Source organism: Doryrhamphus excisus, linkage group LG13 (genome assembly GCF_037039965.1).
Source record: "Doryrhamphus excisus strain RoL-2023G ecotype Guam linkage group LG13, RoL_Dexc_Guam_v1.1, whole genome shotgun sequence".
NCBI lineage: Eukaryota > Metazoa > Chordata > Actinopteri > Syngnathiformes > Syngnathidae > Doryrhamphus > Doryrhamphus excisus.
The window spans coordinates 12,317,796-12,341,485 of record NC_136369.1 but is presented as its reverse complement, the minus strand read 5'-3'; the positions used below and the strand labels follow the sequence as shown (position 1 = coordinate 12,341,485).

Here is a 23,690-nt window from a genome sequence, read left to right as displayed (position 1 = left end):
ATACATAGCAGCTAATAAGCCGGATATAAATATATGAACACCACTACCAGCTGTGTTGCCAATAGTGGTTTAAGAGAACAGAGCAAACAAAACAGTGTCTATTTTTCACAATTAAGAGTTAAACTGCACAAGAAAATAGTACAAATTGTTGTCTGATAAGATGATTGGTCACTAACCATGTTTAGTGATGACTTACTCTATTCATATATACATTACGTATACATTCAATGATGCAGTAGGTTATCGTTGGGATCTCAACTTTGCCAAACTGCTATCATTAGCGGGCAACAGTTATATTTAGTGCACGTATTTACTTATTCAAAGCCGGAAGAGGGGTGAACATAATGCTTGCATTATATTTGAAAGTTAGTGCCCTCTAGGCAGCCGCTCTTTATGACGAAGAGCAGCTTTAAAGCCTAACATTACAGTATAGTTTAAAGGACGTTTTTCTTTGGTGAATGGCTATCATATTGTTGAATGGAATGAGTCTTTGCAGAGCAGAAGTAAGGTAGCCAAAAACGGTACTCACGAGTACATCAACAACATATTTTTCCACATGAATTTCATATTTTGCTGTCAATTGTCATGAAAAACAGTAATATTGTTTTGGTTTATAGACTACAAAGCATTACTTTACTGCTTAGCAAGCTACTTCATCCATAAGCTTGGGGGTGATCAAAGTTTGGAAGAGTGAGTCAGCAGAGAATATAATCTGGTTATTTTGCCCTCTCCAAAAACACGATTTCTGGAGCATATATAAAAAATGCTAAATACATTCAAAATACATTCATTTTGATATAATTTATGTAGGTTTAAAAAATGATTTTCTTTATTATTTTCAAGCTGCTGTGCTGCCCCTTAAGTCATCTGGCCCTCACAGGGCCTGTGCCAACTTCAGTCAATTCAAAGTTTGGAAGAGTGAGTCAGCAGAGAATATAATAAGGTTATTTTACCTTCTCCAAAAACCCGATTTCTGGAGCATATATAAAAAATGCTAAATACATTCAAAATACATTCATTTTGATATAATTTATGTAGGTTTGAAAAATTATTTTCTTTATTATTTTCAAGCTGCTGTGCTGCCCCTTAAGTCATCTGGCCCTCACAGGGCCTGTGCCAACTTCAGTCAATTCATAGCCAAGAAACATCAGTATGCCGAGCATAATTTACCTGGTAAAGGATTGATTAATGTACTGCTTTATGAGGTAATATATCTTCAGTACACAGTGTAAACAAATACACAATTACTCTCAGTTTGAAATATAGTCTGAGTTTGTTTGCAACACCATAGACAATCAACTTCTTTTGCTTGACAAATAGTTCCTGTTTGATGATATACTGCACATTACATGCCAATATTTATTTAGTTAAAAAAAACAACTACCATACTTACAGGAAACATGAATTATTTAGTTAGGTACAGTCTGACAGAAAACAATGATATACAGTACACTTGTGGAATCATGTGCACATCAATTTGAATTTATTTGTAATGCCGAGTGGCATGCAAGCGAGATGCAAGAGTCCATTCTCTTGGGACCTTAAACAAACCGACTAAAGTGGTCTTGTTTTCTGATCGGGCACAGAGAGGAGAACACTTAGCACCACTAGAGAGAGTCACGGAGGAATAAGGCTCTTACTGTGAAAACATACAAAATAATAACAAAGCTAGAATGGACAATAAAAGGCAAACAAATGCACCCATGTATTCTTAAATGCAGGTACATGAGGCTGTTTGCATGCCAGTAAACACAGATCCTATATAGATGTAAATACACAAAACGAAACTCACCGTATGCACTGCAGTCTCTTTAACATCTAAAACATCTATATAATAAATGTTCCACTTCCAAAAAAGTATCGCAAGTGATTTGGGACGTGGCAAAATATGATTTCCCACTGAGGAGACGCAATGACCCTATTCCTTCTTTGTGTTTATGTAAAGTAGCATTTTGCCTACATCGCCAGATTTGGCTAAACAAGATGAGCTTAAATTTAGGCTGTGTGATGTCAACACAAACACAGCATGGAAAGTTCATGTTTAATTAGGTGCCCCCCCCCCACCCCCTCCCATCCTTCTCTAAAGTTCATTTCAATTAGTCCCACCTCGGCCCCACTTCCAGGTCTCAGTGATTTGTCAATGCCGTAACTCTGTTGTTGTGTCGCATAGCCAACAATGCCGCATGCAAATGTTGTGTATGTTTGTGCCTGTGTGTTGCTGTTTATGTTTTTTGTGTGACCTCGACATGGGGGGAAAAGAAGGACTCCTATGCCCTTGACATTTCCTTTGCGTTCTTATGATGAATTACATGCGTTATTTACGTGTTCATGAGAGATTCATATATGCCTGCATTGCTCCCAAACACTCACATATAATACACGACAGCCTTAAAAATAACTACTGGAACTTTTTAGTCCTTGACAACAAATTTATTAAGTCTATTATGATTTTTTTTTAAAAAGCGAAATAATATTTACATTTAATTTATACATAATGCCTTTATGTATGACTAATTGACTATTTTCATTAGATTTTCAACAATGAAACTAATATTTCAACCTAATTATAAAGGGAAAGAATAAGTAAACACAAAAACAAAAGATTAATGTGGAATTAATTTAGATCAGTTCTTATACTAAATTATTTTCCATTTACTTCCACAAAGTACAATATTTAATGACTCTAAGGTACTGTCAATCCCAGCTGTAGTGTACTGTATATGTGCTGTGGTCAGGCAGCCTACAGTATATACGTCCTTCCAAGGATCCCAAAGGTGTTCTGTGTCCACTTTGTGCCACCCTGACTCACATAGGCAGATCAATCAGCTGTAAGTGAAGCCATCAGGTCACCTTTGAAATTTATCATTTTTTTGTGTGCGTGTAAAATGAAACGCCACCTTCCTGATGGTATGGCCTCTAAATTTAGATTACCTATATGCCAACATCCTTTACCCTTCTTCCGTGCTACAAAAACAAAAACTTCCTACATAATCCTTATATACTGAGCCCAAGAGGCCATCTCCATCCTTTTTTTTAATATTATTTATTTTATTAGTTATTCTATAAATGCATGACAGACTATATTTAGTTTCATCTAACTAGCCAAAGATACACTTTTTTGTGAATGGAGGAGCATATTTATTTATGCATGGAGATTGCATGTGCATGATAACACTTCTTAAACAAATTATACCTTTACTGTGACCAGAAGAGACTCCCATATAACACATTCTCAATCCCAGACAATATACACGAAACAGGAAGTTGGTGTGCCTTTTCTACAGCCATTTGCAGCTCCCTGTAAATGGGAGCCTGTTGTTGTCTGTAGGCAGAATGTATCAATAACACAAAGGAAAAATATGTACTTCCTAGTCTCACCTGCCTGGTTCACACTTTCTGCACGGGGCTTAAATCGCGGTCTGCAGAATGACATATGAGAGCGCTAGCCATCAAGCTAAAAACCCCGAATTGACGGGTTCCAGCCACACTGGACATCAAGTCCAATGTGCATCATACGGTAGTTTTGCAAAAGGTCATTAAAAAAAAATAAAGCTGGCTGCAGACAAATACTTTTGTGCAGTACTAGAGTTTAAGTAGTGCACATAATCATACGTTGTTTAGGTTGAGATGGTGTGAAATGTTAAGTGGTTCATCAGCAGAAAAGAAACTAAAAATCACCTGTCTGACTTATCTCCTCATGCGGCTGCGGTGGCTTTCTGTCGCTTCAAGATGTGCTTAGCATCTCTTGTTTGCACACAATCCTTCCATGATTATTGCCCGCTTCTGGTTTCATGCAAGCAGATGCGTCTTTTCACAAAGCGGCTTCATTTGCATAGATTTGGCCACATAGCTCTCAAATCTCCAGGAGTGTGCTTGAAGGAGAGTTAAGACGAGCAATCACAACGATGGATCGCCTATTTTGCACTTAAGATTGACGATTGGCTCGTGCTAGATTGGCTCTTCAAGTCAAAGTTTATTTTGATACCATCAATCACTTTGATAGATCTTTCAGTAAAATATTTGGAATAAATCGGTTGAAAGACCTGATTTTTTACTGTTTGCTTCTAGGAAAAAGTCTATAAGCTTTGTGTTGGGTTGTTTGTGTATCTTTATTATGTGCTTCTATTTCTTTTCTGCTGAACGCAGCTGCCAGGGCTCTGCCATGCAGAAAGGCCCAATATGGCTCTGTCTGTTAATCAGAGTCCGGAAGCCAAAAGACAGAAAACAGCGGAGAACCACCCGGCGAAATTTAGCGCACGATGGCTCCCAGCGGGCATCATTTGGGGACCTAGGAGAGTTTTTTTGTTTTTTTTCCTCCTTCCTCCTCTCCTTTTTCCTGCATGGTTAGCAGGTTGGAAAGCTCAAGCCCAACATTGCTGCTGACACAACCACTCAGGGACAGCTGTAACAGCTCTCTTAGCATGGCACCTGTTATTGAGCCGTCAGAGAGAGAGAGAATGAGAGCATTGGAGGAGGAGGGAGAGCATTGGGGGTGGTAGATGTAGATGCAGAAAAAAAAAGTTAACTTGTAGTTTCAGAAGCGCAACTAAATTGGCTGCTGTATTGTTGAGTCTTCACACCAGACCGTCTCTATACACCAGCAATGATAACTAATGGTGTGTTTCAGCATTTGAGTAAACAGGCTGATTATTACCGGACTTACCAGACTTCTTCAGAAACAGAATAGCGTGTGTGCCTATATAGTGGGCCCTGTTGGAGATTGTGGCATTTATTTATGTCTATTTATATATCTACATATTTTTTTAAATCTTTATCTTTATATATCAAATCATGAATTTGAAATTCTACTGTTCCTTTGAATCATATCCATCCTGCCACTCTGCTAAATAATTAAACTCTGTTCTCGAATATAGATATATTTGATATTATTCTTTATTTGTATTGACTTTTATTTTAAACCACCTGATTCTGAAGCCCGAGTCCCTATGAACTGAATTAGTGCCAGCCTGATTTTAATAATTAACCTTTTTCCAAAATATGAACAGATACAGCGTGCTGCTAAACTTTAAAGATTTATTAAAATTCCACAGTCACGTTCTCACAAACGGACAGCTCCCACCACCAGCTGTCTTCAACAAATCATACGTGTTTGTGATAATCAATATGCAATCCATCAAATCACACGACTATAACTATCAAGCCCATATACCCACCCTTTTCTGAGGGGCAGCCAATAATACCATTAACTGCATTGTTTCAAGTAATTACGTGATGAGAAACACAGTAATAATCGCAGGCAGACTTCTCTTATGATTTGATCTTATTGAGCTAATCACTTTGGTAAGCATTATCAGTCCTTCGTCCTCTTTCTCACTGCCTTTCTTTCTTACTTAATATGCCATAAATCCTGCGAGAGGCTACTGCATAAATCCCTGGTGCTGAATTAGTATTGTAATTTGTGGTATCCATACACGCTTTGCAAGCACAGACCTTGGAGTTATTAGTCTGAGGGGCAGGTGGGCCACAAAAACAATAAGATGAGGGGTTGAACTTCAAACCAGACTTGACTCTTCCCAATCAAAATACCTAACTGCATTAATTTCCTACTAGAAGGTTTGGATTGGGAGGCCATATACAAATCTTTGGATTAGTTGCATGTATTTACATGTGATGTTATGGCAGGGTGAGAGCATAAAAGTCAAATGGAAAAAGACTGCTGAAAAATACCACTTTCCCTTTTCTGATATCCCTTTTCTGGTGTTTGAACCTTCCGAGTCCCCTCGTGTATGATAATGTGTGATTTAGCGCCTTTGTGACAGAAAAGCTGTTATGCTGCACATATGGTCCACTGACAAACATGACAGATGAAACACTTTGTTTGCTTTTGTTTAAGCACCTTCTCGTCTCATAATACAAGCCTTTTAAGTGATCAAAAAGGCCTGGCGATATTTGATGTCTGCAGAGCGATGGAGAGGTAGTTGTGTTGGTGGAGGTTGTGGGGGGGGTGGGGGGTTTAGCGGTAGAGGAAGTGTCATGTAGTGATATACTGCTCGGGTCCTCTGTCACACTGCGCAGTGTCTGCTGGGAAATAATCTGACATCTTGTGCTCAACGCGGAGAAAGAGAGGGGGGAAAAGATGCACGAGCAAAGCATATAAGGCAGAGAGTGATTGGACAAAGAGACGAGAGAGAAGAGAAGGGGAAGTAAAAAGGAGAAGACAGAATCAATTGTGCAGGCCCGTCTCCATCATGTCATCACTTGTCAGTATAGATTTAAGAATATAGCTTCTGAGAGACCTTCCTGAGCTACTGTATGATAGATGCTTGAAAAACGTCTGTAGTGACGTCCTGAATGGCACACCATCGGGAACTACTTTTGACCCTCGCTTTGCTCTGTATAGGGCCACATTGTCAGGTTCAAATATTTACAAATATCACTCTGCAGAAATTGTGTGTTTCAATGAGAAGAGAAAACAAGAACTGGTAACTGCGTCCGGGCTAGACGGTTGGAGAAAAAAGCAGAAAAAGATGAAGAGATGGTGACAGGGTGAATAAATCGAGTCATTAAGCATGTGTTTGTGGGCGCCTGCCTCCCGTATGACAGTACAGGATGGCAGGATGCTTCTGTTTCTGTGCACTGCAAACACAGCAGCATGTTGGCTATTTTCCACTCTCTTTGGGCCAGCTTTTGCCTCCTGGATTTAAGGAGAGACTCAAGGAGACTTTTGCTTATACTTTACTTTCATTTAGGTGAGGTTTTTAAATTAAACCTATTCTTATTTTAAACTGTTTGTTGAGCAGAATATATTATAAGACACCCTGCCTGTTGCCTGCTGGGATAGGCTCCAGCATACCCGCAACTTAGTGAGGCATAGAAAATGAATGGATGGATGGACTTCACTTGAAAAACATATCACATATTCAGGGTCTTAAGATTGACACATGCAAACCATCAGCATGGTGAAAAATAACCTTTTTCCAAGCAAGTCAGAGCTTTTCTCCCTGTCACTCACACACACACTAGTGACATGAAGAGTAGACACTGATACCCACTCTTAGTAAACAACAAAAGGAGAAATTATGCCAATTTTAAGATTATGGTAGTCAGAGCTTTTCTCCCTGTCGCTTACACACACCAGTGAAATGAAGAGTAAAAGTCTTAACACGGATACCCACTCTTGGGAAAAAACAAAAAAGGGGCAATGATGCCAATTTTAAGATTATGGTAATAAACAAAGCAGTAATCAACACCATAAACTATGATATGTAACATGTATATTTTATTTACTCCCATCTAGCAATCCTTCATTCAAAGTAAATAAAATGATACCACAAATAAATGTGCACAAATGTGTGTACAAAATTTGGTACTTGTCACATATGCCACTCAGTTCTATGAAAGAGAGGCTCATCTGAAACATGTGACAGCAACATTGGTGGATGTTCCAACTTGCAGGTGGAAAAAACATTAACGCGTGTCAGGGCAAAAATTAAATATTCCATCGTGTCAAGTATATTAAAGGACAGAAAAATTGCCGCAAACAGCAGTATAAATTACAATGCTGTGACAAGCTTTTTTGCTCTATTTAGTTGGATCTTGTCTGATATTTCTCCATTATTTCACTCCAGAATTACGTTAAATGTCATCACTGGAATGGAACAAATTATTTGCTAGTTGATGGAAAGACATGGCCAATGATTCCACCTCCGCAGGGGGAAACCTCAAAACCTTCTGACAGTGTAAAAAAAACCTTAAATGATTCATTCACACGAAAAAAAAATAAACTTCCTGACCTTTTTATCTCTTGCCTGTGTGTCTTTCTCTGGTGCCGTAAAACCATTTTTTTTCCTTCTGTTTATGCGACCCTTTACATCTCTTTGCTTCTCTCTCGTATTGAGATTTCAGTGCAGAGCTCAATCGTTACTGAGTGATGGTAGCCATCAGTATAGTGCATATGTTGTAAAACTGTCAGCCACTGACAGATTGACAGACACGGTCAAGCCTTCGATCACTGCGAGAGAGCGAACGAGAGAGAGTGAGGACATGCACGAGGAGGGAGGATGCAGGGAATCATGTTGCCTTGCTACCTCTGTTTGGAATGTTATGTTTTCATCACTGTTTGTTAGCAAAATTATGCAAACAGTATTGATTTGCATAAAACTTGGAGGGGGATGGCGTCTAGGCCAAATATTATGTTTTGTTGGACAACACCTTAATCTTCAAGAATTGGATCCTGACCTAATTTTATCTGTATATTAAGGATGGTCATTATTATTTTTCTAATAGTATGTTGCACATTATTTTTAATCAAAGAATATTTGAATGTTGTGAACTCCTCTTTCAATGCCAGTCTTGCCCAGAGGAACTGCCGTAGTGTGATGTGGCTGTAGTTCAACCTGGTATAGATTGTCTATTACAGTGTTTTTGTTAATAATGCAAATATTTGTTATTGTTACTTTTGTTATTGGTATTGTTATCAAGATTGTCATGAAATAAAAGTGTACAATTTTCAGTTAATTTCACAGTGCAAGAATAAAGACAGATATAGTAGATATAGATTAGAAGTGTTGCTGTCTAATTTCCAACAGCTGTTGATTCAAAGGGGAAAAACTTTATTCGGTCCAGATGGTCTCAGTCAGCGGCAGACTGCGAGAGTTGCCTTCATTGGCTCCGGCAATGTGTTTTCCTTCCTGATAGGAATTAAAATGGCTGTGCGTTTGTCACCGTTCACTACACAGTTTAAAACGCGGCAATGAAATGTTTCTTAGCGATAATGCACCATAATTACTCAAACGCCTGTTCTTTATCTGCAGCAGAGGGCCGACATAAGGAACATTTCCCTCTGATGAAATTTTAAATGCCACAAGAGCTTGCTTGATGGAGAACACAGAGTAGAAAAGCCATAGCCATAATGCCTGTCATCACCTTGCTCCAAAACAAAATAAAAGACAGCCTGTGTTACAGGGTTAGTTTAACAGCAACGCTTGCAGCAATCTGGCAGGAGCGTCTCCAGGTGCTGGATGCTCCTTGGTATCTGTGCCTGCAATCAGATGTAACACGCTTGTAGCGGCAAGGTGTAGCACACACCTATCAGGCTTTGATAAATGTATTTGTTTTACCGGGCTGATGGGTATTGATCTCCACAGGCGAACATTATGGGACCCTGGAAAAGGATAGGACAGGCAGCTCTCTCCTCCAGCATACATCTCACACATGACCCAACACTTTTCTATGGAGGAATGGGATAGTTAACAATGGCCTCCGACCACCATATTGTTACCGTGATGGGGAAAGTGACACTACTTCAGAAGGGTAAAGGTGCCAAAGAGTGAATAAATGATCACTTTTTACTCCAAACCTCAAAAAGCCTGTTTTAGCTTTAGGCCAGTCCACTCAAGCCCGAATTTAGACTGCATAAAAATCATGTGCGCTTCTCAGCGCAACAGACACAGATATTCTCAATATTTGATTGTGTCTTGCCGCGGGGCAAGATCAGTCACAATGCTTCATGGGATGTATCACAAGCATTCGCTTTTCAGCCTCGGTTTTGTCTCTCTATTTTTCCTTTGAACACCTCGTCTCTGTCTGTCTCGCTCAACCTTTCTTGTTTAAAGCTGACAGATGATCCATTGAGCTTTTTTTAATGCCTGCTCAAAATGTCATCTCTCCACTTCCAGTCACGTTAGTCACTTTGCTCCAAAGACAGAACGCATTGGCTTATGACACTGTGAATGAAGAAACGTATATGTATCGATTTGGAGTTATTCAAAATATAACATCATCAATAGTCTATTTTACTCATAATGAGTTACGAATAGGGATATTTATTTTGTTATAAATAATGATTAATAAGGATAGATATTTATTCATTCTGGTTTCCTCCCACATTCCAAAAACATGCTAGGTTAATTGGTGACTCCAAAATTGTCCATAGGTATGAATGTAAGTGTGAATGGTTGTTTGTCTATATGTGCCCTGTGATTGGCTAGCGACCAGTCCAGGGTGTACCCCACCTCTCGCCCGAAGACAGCTTGCATAGGCTCCAGCATGCCCACAATAAATAAACATGATAAATGTACATACATGTATACAATATATAACTTACTGTTTCTGTACATTAGCAAGCTGTTACCTACTTTGTGAGATATTGCAGTTCCACAGGATAAATGTGCATGTGCATTCCGCTTTTAAGCAGATAGAGTATCTAGTAAAAACTCCTTAACTTGATGGGGAATTTCCTCAGCAGTCCATCATTATAAAGACTTTTTATTGTTGCCTATGGGTGATAAATAAGGTTGTGTGCAGTGTATCTGATTAGAGTTTCCACCACAGTGCTTTTTACTCTAAGATGAAAAGACGGGTGTTAAATGATGATGAGTATTTCCCACTGAACTGAGTCACACTTCAGTTAACCCAGTGGAGTGCAAAAGCACACTACCTGACGCAATAATGTTAAGGTATTTCGAGAATCAAATGATACACTTCTTACAGAAAAAACAAACTAGAAAAAAAATCACCTGTGTGCTTTTCTGCATTGCTTTTAAAGCCACATTTATGCACTCACGTCCTTTATTATACATGTCATTATACTGAGAAGTGACAACAGGAACTGTGATACAAATGTGGAGTTACAGTATGTGTGTGTGTATTATATATATTAGAACTACATTGCATTCAATTTGAAATCATTCAGTTTTATCACTCTTTGAATTTGTTCCTCTGTTACTTCCTGTATTATTTCATTCATAAGCTGTGTTGCTCACATGCTTGACAATAAATTAATAGAATGATGATACCCAAAATGTGATAGCAAAGTTGGAAGATAAATTAGTTTTTACTTCCATTTAATGAAGTCACTGTCAAATATTGTTTGAATATATCATTCATTTGCATTAACATAAGATGAAATTATGATTGATAATAATAATAATATGACTAGTAGTCCTGTTATGAGAGTTGGAATATAGGATTGTATGTAAAAAGTATCATCTTTGTTCTAATTCAAAGCAATATACAAGTCCTCACCAAACCTGTTTCCATTGTTTTCATGTTCCTATTATGCTTATCAATTAAACTCTTTAGTTTCCGCTTCAGTTTAAAATTGCATTAGATTTCCAATATTCATGATGTGTTTTTCCATATTCCACAGATCAAGACGTTGTAGGAAAAATTATCAATACAAGACAAAGCGTCAGCAAAAAAAAACATTGCCACTAACATCCTTGTGTACTCCGAGCCAGCATCAATAATTAAGCCACTAGCTCAGAACTTTATTTTATTTTCACTGCATAATTGAGGTCTACCAGTGTTTGCTTCAGCCACTTATTTGTTGAGCGAGATTTAAACAATAAAAAAAGGAGAAAGCCATTAAGCTTTTAGCGTTCCCTCTTTTTTTATTCTGCAGTAAATGCTGGAAAATGTGGAGGTGAATGTTGAGTTCGAGGCTGAGGGAGTTTTATTCTCTTTTAGCAAGTTTTGATGGATAAATGGGACCGTTTCTATATCTGATATTTGAATCAAATCAAATTTGCCTTAATCATGGACATGTTTTTTTGGGGGGGCAGGGGTGGCTCAACCAACTCATTACAACCAACTTCACTTCTCATTTGTTTTGTAATACTGTTTAATAAATATTGATTTACTATCTTAATTACATGCTAATCTCAAAACACATAGGTGCCGGAGTTATGACTCTCTCAAGTAACACTGCAAATTTCCTGTTTTCCCCAACGACATCCAGAGAGGGCAATAAAAGTGGATAGCAACCATTAAATAGACGAGCTGTCCGCAAAAGTCCACACAAGTGTCAATATCAGCAATACAGACTGACCTAGCTTTATAATCAATGATGTGCACAAAGTCCAGGTTTTCAAAAGCCATTCTTAAAAAAACAACCAAGACAATATTGAAGATATTTTTGCTATAACATTTACATAAAATTAGAGTCAGGCATTTCCTTGATCAACTTTAGTGAAACTGAACGATCAATTAATTCTGTCAAATTTGAATTGAATGTAATAGGAGCTCTGTGAATATTCTGTATTGATATTTTCATGTTTTTCTTCACATGGCAAACTAGCAAAAGACAGAATGAACAGCGCCTCTGCTGGTTGCAGTCAACAAGCGCACCCTGCCCTGCCTTACTCCTTTAAAGACATAATAGAAGCAGTACCAGTCCATACAGTTATACAACATCATATTTAAAGGATTACAATCATTGCTTGGAAAATCTACCCATCCAACTAATCAAACTAAAACTAAACAAGATTGTCCCCCATGTGGTCTGATAATATCGGCCAATCGATATTATGGCCATAAAAATCAGTAAGCTATGATCTGGTCTGTAATTATTTCCAAGTTTCGCCTTCGGATTATAAATATACTATGTTACGTTAATGTGTGATGTGTTAAATAAGACCAGTTTATAATTTCATACTTGGCACTTTATTTGTTTGTCCCACATGTAAATGTCCAGCTTTCCAAAACTGTATTATTGCCAGCATTATCTAATTTGATTTTTAATTGTGAATGTATTAAGACTTGGGTTAATAAACTTGTCTTACTTGCTTATAATAGGAGACCATGTTATTTTCATGGCTACATGTTATAATGTTTTAATGGCTATTTTGCAAAGTATGCAGGAGTAGGGCATACATGGCCTGAGGTCAAAGGTCTGAAGGGGTACGCGACTGTAAAAAGTTTGGGAACCACTAATCAACAGTATGCAACATTTAGCATTTGCATTCAGTTTTTTTCCCCGAGATCAAGGTTGCTGGTTTAATTGAGCCTGTGCTAGACCGAGGGCTGAGAAAGCAGGGAGAGGAGCATTGATAAACTATAAAATGGTTCCAATATGGCCGGTCGATGAGGCTTTGTGAGCAGCTCCCTTGGGGCTTTGATTTCCCTCTCAAACAACAATCCGGGGTCTCTGCTCTTCAAAGGCGAGCACCGTCTTTGCTGTTATTTTTGTTGTTCCACCCCCCCACCCCATGTTTGAGTGATGTCACCAAGGTCGATTTTATCCATGTCCATAAAGGCTCTCCCACACTTGAATCACCCAGGAGATGGCATCTGTTGGTCTGTGCAATGGAAACAACAGCCAATAAAGGTCAATCTCCCATGGTAATAGCCAATTGGGTTTGTTCCCATTATTGGTGCGCTGAGCTGTGGTCAACAGATGGAGAACTGGCACCGCCAACACGAGTAACGCTTCAGTCTTAAGGAGACTTGGTTCATTCGGTCTTCAAGTGATCCTGTGTCTCTCTATTTGCTTCAGCTTATGTTGGCTTGGACATCACTCCATCATCTGCAGCTCCAGCAGAAGGAGACCCGTCGCAATAGCGTCACAAGAGCGTTGCCAGCGAGGGCGAACTGTCTAACCATTTCAGCTAATTGCCTCATTAATGATTCACCAGTGTTAGGCTGCTCTAGCACTTCGCTGTGGGGAGCAAATTGTTCTGATTGGTTTGCCTCTGTCAATTATTGATGAGGCGGTGAGCTGAAGTGCTAACACCTGGCTTTGCAGGTCCAAATGGCCCTGCATTCCCATCACATACTCTGTTATCACACACCCTGGGACCACATTGAGTCTTGAAGGGCTGTGGAGTCCTGACTGCTGATGTTTCTCCGAGAGTGGATGTAGCGTGCCCCGGGGCAATGGCTGTGATCTCTGCGGTGAGGTTATTGGCTCACATGGCTCACTGCTGTGCAAAAGGTGGACAATACAGTGATGTAGAGCTTGTAGCAATTGGTGGTTTAAGTGGTATGGTCACAGAGAGAGGGCAATGGACCTGACCGTGTCTACAACACAACAAAAAGGAAAAATAGAAATAAAAAAAAGGTACACAATATATGACTTGAATTTTGTTTTCACTCTGAAATCTCACACTTAGATAATATGGCATTTAGATGCCTGGGCCTTTTTTTAAGCCAGCAAAGAGGTACCATAAGTGCATTCATTTCGAAATTGATTTCACAAAACATCTAATTTGGAAAGGCAATTTATTCAACTGCAGAAGAGCACACGGAAAAACAACCTAAAAAGATGTCTGGTATGTTAATATAACACATAACAGTTATTCAACTATGCAATAGCATAGAACATACCTGGGAGACTGCAAGTTCACCAAGCTCTCGATCTCACTGAGTACAGTAGTAGCATATACAGTACATAGCTGTCAGAAGCATACCGCGCCCTCTTGCAGCTGTCAACAATAATATCCACTCATACACAATCTGTATTAATTAACATTTAAGAACATGTTAAATTGTATATATATATATATATATATATATATATATATATAAATATATATATATATATATATATATATAAATATATATATTGTGATACATAAGTGGCTTCTCAGAAGAACAACAAACAAACAAGTCATTGTCAAAATGAAAATTTTGGCTAATGAATAAAAGTCCCAAATTGTTCTCAATATGAAAGTTTTATGAAGAAACTGAAAAACTGGGAAAATATAATGCTGTTATACTAACTCGCTATGGCCAAGCTGAAAGAAAACAGCAACTGGAGAAAACTCGCCAACACACAACCAAAAATAATTTAGCACGATGCATGATGCTTCATTTGTATGCAATGCAGTTTCAATACATGCATTGTTTATGCTGATTTATTATGCATGCAGGGTGGGCATCTTTGGGGTCATGCAACTGGATATTCAGCGGAGAGTCCACTATAGTCTGTGTTGCTAATGGCCCACCCACAAAGAACAGAATTTGTGTACCCATGTAAACCTTAAATAAGTATTTAGTTTTAACAAACATGTGTAATTTGATCGAGTTAAAAAAAAAAAAAAACCCACACAGTACACATTTCCCAGACACCTAGGAGAAGCACCACTGTTAAATGTGCACGTGTACCTTTGGCCTTAATTGAATCTGATTGAAGAGTCAGCCCCCCCATGCAGACGCCACTGTCACTCTGAATCTCTGCCAAGTGGGCTTGCCATGTACACTCAGAGGGTGGTCACGGCGCCTTTGTTTTGACGCTGGCAAAGCCCTCCCCACCCCTTAAATAATGTGACCATGACTCAGTGTGTGTCACTATAAACCCTGCGTGCTGAGACAAAAGTACCATACAGCTTCTAATGTGGTCTTCACTTTCACATTATGTGCGTTAGTTCAGTGGAAGTGCTACATGCATGCGTGAGCCTCTGGTTGTCTGAGTCACGCTTGAATAATGAGACTTTTTCTTCCCCCACTGTCCATTCCCCTTGTCCTCTTTCTTTTCACAGACAACTCCACAACTGAGCAGTGAGGACATCAGAGCGACTGACCAATCACACGAAGACACCTACAAAGCACAACATTCAAAAATGTCTTCACTGGGGAACAAAAGACAGGACCTACTGGAACCCCTCAAAATTGCCACTTCTGTCTCTTTTCCTGATATTTTACCTCCAGCTTTTTTCTACAAAACAAAAAATGGGGGGATGGGGGATAGGGGACAAAGACTAAATGTGAGAGACAGTGAAATCGGGAGGACTACTTGCTCTTCAGCAGGAACTGCACCGATGCATGCTTCTGTAAATAAATCATAATAAAACCCATACTCCTAAAGTGGGACACATACCAAGTCATTCTCACCATCCCATAAACCTTCACGACTGTGGGTAGTCCTCATGGCCGCCATTTTCCACATGAAGCCACTACTATCCAGACACCGTGTAATTATCATTTCTCATCATTGTGACTGTAAAAAAAAAAGCAAAAGTGCTTGCAATTATCACTGGCTTGGTCTCCTACAACCAATATCTGCTTTAGAACATGTAAATAGAGATGGATGAAGACAACAGCATGAAACACCACTTAGTGTATCATTGCAACTCCAGAGTACCATAGATCTCAACTTGTGTGGATATTTGAAACATCCTTTCTATAAGTTATTTTCTAATAGCAACATACAATGTGTTTTCTATACCGCATAGAGATCTTAGCTTGAGGTAAATCTGTTAACAAGCTTAAAGCTACTACAAGACAACACATGAGTTTTATCTGTGGAAAAATAAGTGTCTGAAAAGGAAACTTAGGTGAATCTGGGGTTAATTTACCTTGAAAAGAAGTTATATAAATCTTTATATTGGTACCGGTCAGAGGTTTCTTCCATTTATTAGCCGACTGTATGTATTATTTCCTATGGTGGCCAGTGTTGCCAGCCCAGGAGAAGGAACTTTTGCTTTGCATGGTTGCATAAGGTGCTTTGATCCCAACCTAATACACTGGGAGCAAGAAGACCTCCACCAATTGCAATGTAGACATGAGGACACCTCAATCTGTCTTCACTGGACTATTAAAACCAAATGGACAGACCGATAAGATGCCAAACCAGTGAACGGACAACCTCAACTGGGACATCAGGCAACCTTGACGTGGTCAACAGGGAACTGGAACACCTCAACTCCACCGTGTATCCCCTACCTCTTTTTGACGACTTCTCCACAACCAAGACTGTCAGCCCACCTTTCCCCACTGCATGCCACAATGTTGGATGCAACAGACAAATGCCGTGCTGTGGGAACCGAAACAATTGTTCAGTTACAGTAAACGCTCAGTGACATAAGCTAGTAATATCTCATAGGTTCATAGCCAAAACACAGCATCGCTCACATATGCCACTGTATATAATGTACTGTCAACTATGTATAGCTAGGGCTGCTGTACTCTGCATGTTGAGTTGTAGAAGGGTAGGCTCACATTCCTATTGTGGATGCGGTTCTTCAGCCAAATAGGCAGCAGTGCGGTGCCAATAGGTCTTAAACTCTTTGGAGGGCACGGAACCTCACTTTTGATGTGGGACAGAACCTGGCCACAGTGAGCATGGGTGGGAGGCAAACGAAGACGAGAGGGAAACTGGGGCGCGCCAATTAAATGGCAGCTTACAAAGTGGTACAGGGCATCCTGCCAGTAGCTGTCCATTCATCCAACGTCAAAGGGATTTGTACATCTCAATGAGTCGACATGCTGCCAGAGAAGTCCTAAACCAAAGCTGAGGAAAGAAAGAGTTCTAAAAGTGAAGGGTGTGTCAAAGCTATGCTCTGTCACTCCTTACAAGGTATACACGTCTTATAGACAACCACATTGGAAAGTTGGAAAAAAAAAACCTTGACCTCAAACTGTTAGGCTGTCATGACCTCATGTCCTGCTAGACGTTTACTATGTGCTAATGAGCACAGGCGTCAGCTCAACCAGATGCTCAACCCTGAGGTTATACACCTGATCCCCCTTCTAGCACTTCTTTAATTTAAGAAAAGTCATTTCACAAAAAAAAATCCATTCATGCAATTAGTCACTTTGTGTTTCGGCTGTTGGGATAGACTGACAGGATACACACTATTTTCTCGCAATGACCTGCCCAATCATCAATATCCTCAGCATAAAGATTATCCACTGAAAAAAAAAAAGGATTTTCCACTGTCAGACACACACATAAACACTGTAATCTAAATAGCAAGATGGTATGTTAACAGGTCATCAACATAATAGGAGTGTTTAGTGCTACAATATGCTGTTACCGTAATCACAGGTCAAAAGATGTATTGGCCATGTTGTCGGTATGTATTAACATAATGGATAAGTGAGAGGTTGGGTGGGTAGCATTCATATGCAGGGTAGGGAGTTACCGTTTATTCTACCTTTACCTCTCTTTCCTCTCCTTGCATATGTGTTTTGCAGCACACAAGTGTAGACCACAGTACTGATTAACTTCTATGGCCTTTATTTCATTACCATCTTGACAATTATCTCAACTAGTTAAGAAGTGCATGCCCATGTGATTAAACACCCAATTAGTGTCATCAGAGGCTGCCTGGACCACTGAAGTTGGGGGCAAAGAAACGTTTTATGAATTTCAGCCTATTTTTTGGTTGGTGATGCAGCTAGACCACGCGGCATATCTGAAATGTGCTTGGCATCACAGTCGCACAAAGTGTCTGGTGGGGTGTTACGTTTACTACTGACCTCAAGCCAGACATGTTTGGGGTAGAGGGAGTGGGGTCAAAGGTGAAAGGATTACAGTGTGAAACCCCATGGCAATTCCTCTGCTCTAATCCCTAGCCTCAGGCACCTGCACACAGATTACACACATGCAGGCATTGAAATGCACAAAGTCAATGTACGACTCCTTAAAGTGGCCGCTTTGTTTTGGTATTAAAATGGACATGGGGACAGTGGCAAAGGCCCATACTCGTCACCAAGAAACAGACCTCCTTATGCCGTACAGCTAATGACAGCGATGAATAAAGCCTTTACAGCCCATCCTCCCTCCTTATTGTGGCCGGCAGCACATAAGCTTGTGCTTTGTGTGAGCAGTTAGGCATCAAGCCCCTTGCTGAGAGATGAGATCGCCCAAGAAGATTTAAGAAAGAATATAGAGAATCGGATTAACCAAAAAGCTCTCGGCAGACATGAGAGTAATGCCATTGATCAATGCTGTAAAACAAATATTTAGCATCTGATTAGGTAATAGGGAAAAACAGATGCTTTAAACTTCTATTTGTCAATCCCTTTATAAGAGTCTTGTAGCATCAAGGCCAAACATATTGACTTTGTTCAAACCAAGAAAGGCAGGGGTTTGAATATGTACGATCCTGCTGTTGAAATAAATAAAAGGAGAAAAAAAAATGGCCAGCAGGTGTGGACAGGTGGCGTATCACCCTGCAACATTTAGCCGTACAATCTGCTTTCCGACAGCTTGATTTACTGTCCTATTTGCATGCTTTAAAGGAAAACTGCACTTTTTTGGAAATTTGCCAATCCACAATCTTTATGTGCGATATTAACACATATGTCTCTCTGTTTTCCTCCCGATGTAAACATATAAAAACAGCTAAAAAAGACATAGGTAACAATACACATCATGGGAAACACTTATTTCGCCTATAAAGCCTTTAAAAAAATTCAAAAAAGCGGCAATAATGCCTCATTTACATATAGTGTGTTGCTGTGGGTTTGGTTAATATACATGTCATTGTTATTATTGTTATTAACATTGTCACACCGATCAAACTACATAACTGGCGTATTAACACATTCCCACACCAATTAACCATCTTCCCCACACAGTCCCCTCCAGCGCTTCAACACCTAAGGCCACTACCATAAGGTGATGCTACATAGTGCTGCTGTGTTTTATTTTATTTTAACATCAATCAACAATTTCACACAGATCATTGAAAAAAATAATTAAATAATACATCAGTATACATATTGCGAGGTAATAATAGATATAGCAACTTCTGATCAATCCATGTCAATTTCAGACTTAAAATAATGTACAGGTGGAAGCCACACACATTCCTGGTTAAACCACGCCCACTTCTGGTTTATGCCTCGCTCACTCCGATTACAGACACAGATAATTTAGATGGTTGAACAGGTACAGATACAGATAGTGGTGTACTCCCTCATCCCTAATTACATGTTATCATGAATGTACTACATGCTCACAGCATGTATATAAAACCATAAAACCTTGTTGGACCTTTTTCAGAGAAGGAGAAAGATGTGTGTTCATGTCTCACATAAGGATTGTGGATGATAATTTTTAAAAAGTGCAGTTTTTCCCTTTAAAGCACAATTGATGACTCTGTTCAGTATTTAAAAAAAAAAAAACATCAAATGGACTTCCTGATAGGGGAGACAGTCTTATTTAGACCCTGCTAAGATTGTTTGTTCTTATTTAAGCGGAGAATGTTCGAACTGCTGGCTGGACATCAGGCTTCACAATGCAGACTCAAGTGGCTTAAGAGGATATGCTAGGATGCTTGCTATTCTCCCTGCTGTGAACAAGGCGTAATCCTTCAGTTTAAAAGGAGTGAAAAGTTTGGAGCATCCAGAGAGTTATGCATATATCCCCTTCATCCTCTCCCATAGAGGAGAAAGTGTGAGCCAGCAGGGGATAACCATATGCTATCAAAGTCTTCCGCGCAAAAGCAAACAACTCCAGTCCGTTTAATTACCACTTCATCAAATGGACATGACAAAAAAGTGTTATGGAGTTCATAAAGAAATATACATTACCACATACATGTAATAAGAACACATTTTCTCAACGAAGGAGGATATTTTCATGAGTGTTTATGGATGAATGGAATTATGCAAAAACAACTTAATATCACATTTGGTGCAAATCCACAACTTCTGTACTTTGTTTTGTTCTTAAACACTAGCCTCATATTGCAATGGCGTGGGTCAGCTCTGTAGTTTGTATTTACTGTAAAAACTGCTGCTGATCGACAATTCAAGAGTTATGGCTCCTCATATCAGATAACAAAGAGCCCAAATCTCCGTTAACAGAGGTTAATTTGAGCATGGCTCCCATTTCAATTGTACTGCTGTAAAGGCGCATATTATTTCCCACATGGGCCTGAATGAAGACTTTGATTATTCAAAAAAGTATGCCCTGGGCTGGCTGCGTTTATCGTCAGAAGGGTCATAAGCTGCGTTAACAGCTTCTAGGGTCTTATTGCAATGGCGATCAGCCCCTTGCCACTTGGCCTCCATGACCCCCAGTCGGAGATAAGCTTCATGGGAAGGCACATTAACATGCTCCTGGAGTCGCTAGCCTCTTTTATCAAAGGCGGTTATGTGAAATCGAGTGTTTATGGACCCCCAGTGAGGACACAGAGCAGCTGATTGCCTATATTAGAGGCTGAGTGTAAATGAGCTGGAGGTGGACAATGGACCTGTACTTGCGGCCAGAGCGGAGGACGCTGATGTTTTTCTTACTTACCAAGCAATATATTTTTGCAATACCCCGTGAGGAGGTTACCTAGCCATGCATCATAAATACTCACAATATCATGTCTTCCCTTTCTTACTAAGATATGCTAAGTCGTCCAATGTACATATAAACAAAACTGTTTTATATTTTCCTTTTATTGTTGTTTAAATGACCATTATGTTTCACAAATTTTTTAAAGACACTTTCCCAGTGGCGGCCTTTTTTTACTTGCATTCCCTACAGACACATACGAAAGCGGTGCCAGAGGTTGTATACCTGCTAGTGGCCATTGAAAGACGCTCTCAGTTTGTCTGCAAAGATGAACGGTGTCTTCTTACACATGATGAAGCTGTACTGTTTTCACTGGACAGACAGAGGGAGAAAGATACGGTCTCAGCTTAATGTCCTTCGCTGGTGCTGTGCATGCGCTTTCCTATTTGCTTTTCCCTTCACGGCACAGTTAACATCATAAATTAACTTTTCCAAGTACTCCGTGCACAGAGACTGGCGCCTAATAGAGACAAATAATAAATTTGAAAAAAATCTGGTCTGTGTTATGCAATGTAGCGGCACTGGTCAAATACATAGCTTGTAACAGAATTAAGCTGTTCCTTTGTATCAATGGGGGTGTCTTGGTCATTCAAGCATTATATTTTACTGTTTGTGCATGTACTGTGTACTCAACAGGCCAGTATGAGACTGTTGTTTGTTCACCATCACCCCCAAAAAACAAGTGAAAACAAACCGTAGCTCCCTCTCTTCTAAGTAAACGTCTGTAAATAGGATGTAAATACCAAACACCTATGCATGCTATTATAAAAGCAATTTGTTCAGGTACTTTTGTAATCCCAAGTTCTCATATAGCATGGAAGGAAAAATACAAAAAAAAAACTGAACAATTAAAATGCATATGGTTTGTAAATGATTATTGTTAATGTTTTCTTACGGACAACTGATGCATCGGTCTGACATTTACAGCCCTCTGCTTATATTATTCATCCATGTTTGTATGTTTCATAGGATAGGACTGATGCAAGGAAGGGCCGTAGAGTGATTTATTGAACTTTTGGGTGTTGGAGGAAAAAAAAGTCACCTCCGTGTGCGTACACAGTCAAGGAATATTGTTTCAACGCTACAAACTGTGGGCAGACACTTGTTTTTTTCTCTCTGTCTAAATAAATCTTCACCAGCTGTAAAGTTTGCTGCTATGTTAAAAAGGCCAACATTTCTGAAACAAATGCAATATTGTAAAAATTAAAGCTGGAGGTAAACACAATTTTCAACAGAATGTGTCCACATGATAAGAAATGTTGTGATTTCAATTTGAATTGTAATATTGTGTCTACACCAAAATCTGCCTCTGCCCTGATCACTTGGATGTGACATTTTATTAAGATCAAAATGAGGGATGTTGGATTTCAAAGAGTGTTTATTTTCAACCATGTTAAAACATTAAATCCCAAGGCGCTCATGGTAGACGGAAGTGTCTAATTTTTAACCTGTGCTAAAGATATTTTAACTTTAATAAATAATTATTGTAACAATAATGTGTGTTATTCTGCCCTATCCTTTTGGATTTTGCTAATGCAGAAATGAGTGGCTTTTGCATACGCTATGTTCAAGATAAAATGTGGAGAAATCCAAATCTTACATTGGATGACCTTTGACCTCTGTCCACCTTGTTCTTCACTACTATAGACCAGTTGGAATGAGTAAGCCAAGAGATCTGTGTTTGCATTTCCTGCAGTAAGTCCTGTTTCCGGTGAATGTTGGCCTCCACCAAAACTGCCCTTTGTCACTGATTTTATTCATAATTTTCATGGACAGAATTTTTAGGGCCAGCCAAGGCGTGGAGGGAGTCCAGTTCGGGGACCTTAGGATCTCATCTGTGCTATTTGCAGACCATGTGGTCCTGATCGCCTCTTTGAGCTGTGACCTTCGGCGTTTACTGGAGCTTCTAGGAGACTCAGCACCTCCAAATCCAACACCTTGGTCCTCAGTCGGAAAAGGGTGGATTTCTCCCTCTGGGTTGTGAATGAGGTTCTACCCCAGGTGGAGGAGTTCAAGTATCTTGGGGTCTTACGCACAAGTGAGGGAAGGTTGGAACATGAGGTCACAGTAATGGGGAAGTAAATAAATGATGTATAAGCTTGTTTTACATTGCTCAATCACTTTTTGCTTTTATAAAGAGATATAACTGATATTAAGCATAATTTCGTTCAGCCTTTTGGCCCTGAATGACACAATGTCCTCCAAATTTGTCATGTGGCTCTTTGGAAGAATTAATTCTTCACTTCTGCCTTAGACTTTCCTTGTCTATGAGGGAAAAAAAGCCACAATGGGAACTATTCTTCTCACTCCATCTCATCCTGTAGCATAGATAAATAATGCAAGTGACAGTCTCTCATCACTTTAAAGGCTAAATCTCTGAACAGGACCAGATAACATCATGTCACCTGTCAAGTGGCTTCTGTCATAGCTCAATGGGAACTCCAAAACAAACCTGTGTGTATGTGTATGTGAATGGTGGGGGTGGTGTGCCGTGGGTTTAAGGGTGCCTCTTGGCATGCAAGTCCAAGCCTCTCAAGGCACGAGTGGAGCTGAGAGTGGTGAAAGGGGAATGGTGCTTATGAAGGTGTATCAGGAAACAGAGAAAGAAAGAGGCTGAAGAGATCTAACAAGGCAAATGAGAAGTACTTGTGCAGACGCTGTGAAACTACGTCATTTTGTAAGCTCCACTAGTTTCATTCCACATGCTCTGAATGGGGAAGTGGATGTAAGAACACAATTTTTTTCACCTATAAAAGACAATAAATGTCCAGATCTCACTGGGAAGTAATTTATTAAAGCAAGTCATACAATTAAAAAGGGGTAGTCTTTAATTTTAAGGTGCCATTTTGACTCTCATTCAGAGTGAAGACCTGCCAACATGTACAAATGTATCCTAGTCAACATGCAATTTGACTCTTGGAAGAGTTTGCAG

At 39.5% G+C, this 23,690-nt stretch overlaps 1 protein-coding gene across 1 annotated transcript in view; it reads left to right on the top strand.

Moving 5' to 3' along the window:
• Window positions 1–22,118, top strand: part of mafa (MAF bZIP transcription factor a) — a 71,492-nt gene extending 49,374 nt beyond the window's left edge. Inside the window, exon 3 of the mRNA XM_058088628.2 lies at window positions 15,222–22,118. The gene's annotated coding sequence lies outside the window, so the exon portion shown is untranslated. The remainder of the gene's footprint in view (window positions 1–15,221) is intronic.
• Window positions 22,119–23,690: the final 1,572 nt, after the last annotated feature.